Source organism: Uranotaenia lowii, chromosome 2 (assembly GCF_029784155.1).
Source record: "Uranotaenia lowii strain MFRU-FL chromosome 2, ASM2978415v1, whole genome shotgun sequence".
In the NCBI taxonomy this organism is placed as follows: Eukaryota; Metazoa; Arthropoda; class Insecta; order Diptera; family Culicidae; genus Uranotaenia; species Uranotaenia lowii.
Window position 1 is genome coordinate 426,726,842 of NC_073692.1, and position 6,045 is coordinate 426,732,886.

At 33.6% G+C, this 6,045-nt stretch overlaps 1 protein-coding gene across 1 annotated transcript in view; it reads left to right on the forward strand.

The window, feature by feature from the left end:
- LOC129742315 (40S ribosomal protein S12) overlaps positions 1-6,045 on the forward strand; it is a 244,334-nt gene that overhangs the window by 108,458 nt on the left and 129,831 nt on the right. The gene's annotated exons all lie outside the window — the stretch shown is intronic.

Below are 6,045 nucleotides of genomic sequence, written 5' to 3' on the forward strand. Positions count from 1 at the left end.
CGCATCATATGCTTCTTTTATTTACCGAGCAAAAAAAAATTAAGAAAAAATTACCTACATAATTAAAAAATTACCTACATAATTTCATCGATGGGGAACCTAAAGTACATAACAAAAATATGCCCATACGCTTATGATCTTTGTTATGTCATGATCTTTCATGATGAAACATCAATAAGTCACACAAACGCAATCAATTTGCAAATCATAGCTTGTGGGGAATCGTGGGCCCCACTTCTTGAATCACTTATATTTTTATGTTTTTATACACATTCAGAACTTAAAATACATTTTACCTATCTGCAAAGTTTTTTTATGCCAAATGAAAAGTTATGAAAAATATTTTGTCCATCCTATGTAAATATTTTGCCGAAACGTTCGCGAGCCAGGTTTTGGAATTTATGCGATCATACACAGCTCTCTTTTTTATTTCATCATCTGAAATTGCTTTAAAATAACGAAATGAATTAGGAAATCACAGTTTTAGGTCATCTCATAAACTTTGCATGTTATTTGGTCAATTTGGACTTGGTGGCCCACGATTCCCCACCATTTTTCAAAATCCAAAAAATATTGCTTTTTTTCAAACAGTCAGAATTTGGGGAAAATAACTTATTAAAAATTTAAAAATAATACCTTATGATACCTTGAAAATGTAGAAAACCATACCATTTTTTATTTTCATTTTATCTTTTATAATAAAGAAGTTATGGAACAACGAAAAAAAGTGGCCCATGATTCCCCACTCTCCCATACATAATATGTATATATAAAGTATATATATTATGTCCTTCGACACTTGAACAGGCAAAACCCTTTTCGACTTCCCAGCTACGAAAGCCGCTGCCGCCTGATCGACTTCAACACGCTGCAAGCCCGCAGGACCGCCACTCGTGCTGTGCGTCTTTCGTCGCTGATCTGCTTTCTTTCACTTAGCGTCCGATCTCGAGGTTTGAGGAATCGGGATCTTCAGCTCTTCGTTTCAACCGCTTCTCAGAGCATTGTGATTTTTACGTTGCGAGGGATGTATTCCGAAAAATATTTTTTAGTGTTCTAAGTTCAGTGTAGATTTGTATTTGTAGTATGTCTCTTAATTTTTAAATATCATTTGGATCAATATATGATCTGTTGATTTTATAATAAACTAGCTGATTTACCCGGCATTGCTCGGGTTTGCATAAAATATAAATCAAAATGAGTCTTTGACTTTACGAAATTTTGTTAGCTTTTTATTCAATATGTTTTTTATACTTATTATGAGTAAATTTTACCCATGTTGTGCCATGTATGTAAGCTTTGGAAGTTTTGTTAGTGTTTTTCAAGTTTTGAATGAGAATATTTACTCTGTTTCCCTTTTTCATATTTTTTGAAACACTTATAGTTATGAGGTTCGTATCCATAGAAATTAAAAATTTACCATGGAAGCTTTTTTATTTCATCACGAAAAACATTTTATACCCACCCCTTCTTAAAGGAAGCTTGAATAGCTTAGGCCTTCTATTTTTTTTTATCTTCAAATGATTAAACTATATTTTTATCTTTCCCACCCCCCATCTAATGAAATCTCTTTTGGAGATGATCTCCTGGGACGCTATTTGGCAAATGCTCCCCCGTATGCTGTATTCAAGAAAATTCTAAGAAGGCTTCCGAAACTTGTCGCAGCTCGTGGCTTTCAAGTCTTCCAAGCCAACGGCCATGAGTTCGAATCCCAGTCACGGCATACACAGTAAACTTTTGTGGTTTAGTGATTTGAGAGATTTGTGAGATGCTAGCCATCATATACTCGAAAGATGTACGCTTAGAATTAAGTAAAAGGAATCTTTTCGAGGAAACATTAAGTTTCATTGAGATCCTGTATGTGTTTGTATTTGGTTTTTTAAACTTGTTGAAGACTCATTTATCATGTTTTCAAATGAATGTGTACTTTTCGTTGTTTTTTCCACACCGTTTAATGATTAGTTTTTCTAAAATGTTCCAAGTTCCACTAAAAGTTTTTTTAAGTGATCTAAAAGAAATTATCTCGGAAACCAAATCGACCATCTCATGATGTTAAAATAAAAAAAATTGTTTTTTCAATTTTTTTATTCTTGGAAAAAAAATCTCATTAATTATTGTGAAGAGTGATGAAGTAAAAATTCTTGGAAATAATTTGATTGATTTCGCAGTACTTAATGGTTTAAGTTTTCGCATAATTGGATGGTAAAATTGAACACATTGATGATCAACATTTATACAAAAGTCATCAGATTGACCGATAAAATTGAATTGCATAAAACTAAAAACCTCATACTTAATTTCAAATAAAGTTTCTTGCGTTGGATTTGGTGTTTCCAGATAATGCACGTTAACTTTTTGAGTCCTCCATTTAGATTACTCGACGGCATTCAATGCGTTGAAATCACAGCTCTCAACTTATAACTCTGAATTTAATTATTTTACCTTTCTCTATGAGGAATTCTAAAAATACGAAAATGGTTGATTCTAAAAAGCTTGATTTTAAGAAAATAGCTGAATATGTTTTCAGCACTCAATCCAAATTCATAATGAAGATAAATCATTGCATCCATATTTCACACACTGTTTATTCTTATAGACTCCGAAGCCCTGCAGCAGTGGTAGGGAGTACTTTGAAAACCACTACAATTCAAGTCAATACATACTTTACAGGTTAGTTGTATTTTTCAATCCGAAATGTTAGCTCATTATTGCATCCAAAATTCTCGTATCTACCGGTACCACGTGATTTCAGCAGTAGAAGGTACAAAAAACACCCGCCAAAATTTTCCCTTTCAAATCTTTAACGCTCAGCAAGCTTTGATTTACTTTCCAGTACACGTGAACTCTGGATAGTCGTTTCTTACGCCCGGCCCGTGGTGATGGTGAAAACAACCCGCCAAAGGAAACGAATATCGGCTGCCAAATGGGTGCCATGACTTTTGATTTGTGGTAATAAAAACAAAAGTTGTATGGGAGGGTCCCTTTTCTTAGGTGGGAGGGGCTCAGAACTATCACTAAAACCTTACCCTGGCCCAAATCCACCTCTGTACCAAATTTCAGGCTGATCGGTTAAGCGGTGTGGATTTGTATAAGGTGCATACAAACAAACATATATAGTCCAACTCATCTTTATATATTAGAAGATAAACTGTTTTCATGTTAGTTGACCTGACCTTCTCAAATTATGATACTATGAATTTGCTATGAAGTTTTAAAATAACGTTCACACTTGAAAATATCTTAGTTTCGAACGTTTTGTGGTGCGCGTGTCCCGGGATGCCAGATAAATCTTTGACGTTTTGTAATTAGGAAAAAATGTAAACAAAAAGGTGAAAATCTTCGATAAATTTAGTACTCATTTTACTATGGATTTTCTCTTCAGAGATCTCAAAAAAGTAAGTAGAATTATTTTTGAGGTCTTCTTCTAGTATTTCAAGCCTTTTTTGAAAAAAATATAGATCACTACTTAGGGGCCGTCCATAAATGATGCCACGCAAAATTTGGAAAAAATTTAAAAACACAACAAGGAAAAAACTGATTTAAAAAATTGTAATTTTATCCTAGAAATAATCTATCCAGAAAACAAAAGTAACAAATTTGAAAATTTTTTCTGGAATGAACGGAGTGTTTGAGTTGTCTTTTGTACTGGAAGAAGATTTAAAATTATTTAGATTTTTTACAGATTTATTCAAGTGTCGTATTCCATTTATGAAAAGTACACTTCTGAAATGTTTGCTCTTAAGTGAGAACTGTTTGCACATTTTTCGTACATTTGAAAAAAATTAAATCCTTTTCCGTCGGCGTGTCTTGCAAGTACCTTCTCATAACAACATTTTGCCCACTTATTCTAATTTTACTACTGACGACGAATATCTTCCTGTTCTACCGCTGAATGAGAATGGATTCCATTTCACTTCAATCGACTCCAACGATATCGTAATAGCAATTCATTCAATCAAATCTAACGCAATGGGTCCAGATCAAATTACGCTGAAATTTGTAAAAATTCTCTTACCATCTTTGTTGAATCCTCATTGTAAGCTTTTGAACATCATTATCAGATCAAATAAATTCCCATTAGCATGGAAGGTAACTAAAATCCTATCTATAAAGAAAAAATCTAGTAGTAAAGACCTTTCGAACCTTCGTCCTATTAGTATCCTTTGCGTTCTCTCTAAAGTCTTCGAGCGTGTGCTGAAATTACAAATTCAATCCTTTTTAAATTCCTGTAATCTACTTAGCGAGTATCAGTAAGGATTCAGATCTAAGCATAGTACCACTACAGCGTTAGCTAAAGTGCTCGACGATATATTCATAGCAAAGTGGACAAGAAGCATCTGTCCGTATTGCTGACGATAGATTTCTCAAAAGCATTCGATAAAGTCTCACATGTTAAACTTCTATTCGCATGCTTTTAATACTTCACCAGACTGTTTTATTAATACGTTGAATACCGACTTACAAAACGTACACAGCTGGTCTCAAAGGAATCGATTGCCTATTAACAGCGATAAAACCAAAGCAATGCTTTTCTCGGCATCGCACAATATTTCAAGTTTACCACCACTTCGAATTGGCAATGACAACATCGCATACGTAGATAGCCTAACAAATCTTGGTGTAATAATTCAAAACAACCAGCAATGGACATCGTTTGTTAATGCCCAGTGTTCGAAAATTTATAGAACGTTACGTATGCTAAGGTTCACTTCACATTTTTTACCTGTAAACATAAAACTAATACTGGTGAAAACTCTTATAATCCCGCATATGATATTTGGAGCCGAATTTCTAGTCGGCGCGCCTTTGCTTATAATGAACCGGCTTAAAGTGGCATTACACAGTTGCATTCGTTTCATCTTCAATTTATCTCGTTACCATAGAGTAAGTCATCATCAATCACATGTTTTAGGAACATCTTTCGATAATTTTTATAAATTGAGATCTAGTATTTTTATCTATAAAATCATCAACTCAAGAAGTCCAACTTATTTACTAAGCAAGTTTATTCTTCTTAGAAGTAATCGCTTATTTAATTTTTCAATACCACGTCATTACACTGAAAGCTACAATAAAACAATTTTGTTCAAGGGCATAGCTGTTTGGAATGATCTTCCAAACAGTATAAAAACGAGTAACACTTTAAATTTATTTCGGAGAAAGTGTCATAGCTTTTTCAATGGGGGGAATCAGTAAGTTTTTGCCCCAGATGTATACTTAGAGAATAGTTAGAATAGATATAGTTATAAGGAATCTTTTGAATACAAACTTAGCAGCACTAAATGTAGTATTAATAAAGGAATTTATTTACCTTACACTACATGTTCAATGAATAAATAAATAAATCAATAAATAAATAAATAATTAATAAAAATTACATAAGGAGCTAATTCCCTTTAAATTATATGCCTGTTCCTAAAAGCTCTAAACTCTACTATGGAAGATTTTGTGTCGCTACTGTTTGGTTATTATCTCCCATTATCAGCGTATAGCGACCCTTGTTTAAAATTGATTAACTTTGATAGAAAATTTAAAATAGATACATTGCAAATAAAAAAAAACACCTTTTATAAGAACCCCTTACTTAACTTAACACCTGAAGCAATAATTTAGAAAGAATAGGAAACAACAACGTAAGAAAAACTACATCATTACACTTGAAAACTTCTTAAATGTTCACGCAGCTCTCATGTCAAACATTTTTTTTTTTTTTTTTTTTTTATACGGGATTTTCATCCTCTGGGATGATTCATCCCTAACCCATGTCAAACATCTATGCCTTGCGTCAATTTATAGCAAATATCTATACAGCAGAAATTTGTGCTCGTTTAGTCATCATTCTCACTCGGGACACGAATACGATCCAAACGAGTCTCGGTAACGCACCTAACGCTTATAGAAAATCAACCTTTCAATCTTCACTGTGACAGCCAACATAGCTTTTTTCCTCTGTGTTCCCTTTCGCGTCCCACTCCGCCTATCAAACAGTTGTTGAGCAAACAGCTGGCAGCTTTATGGAAGGTGTTTGATGCTAGCTCAACGGCCCTT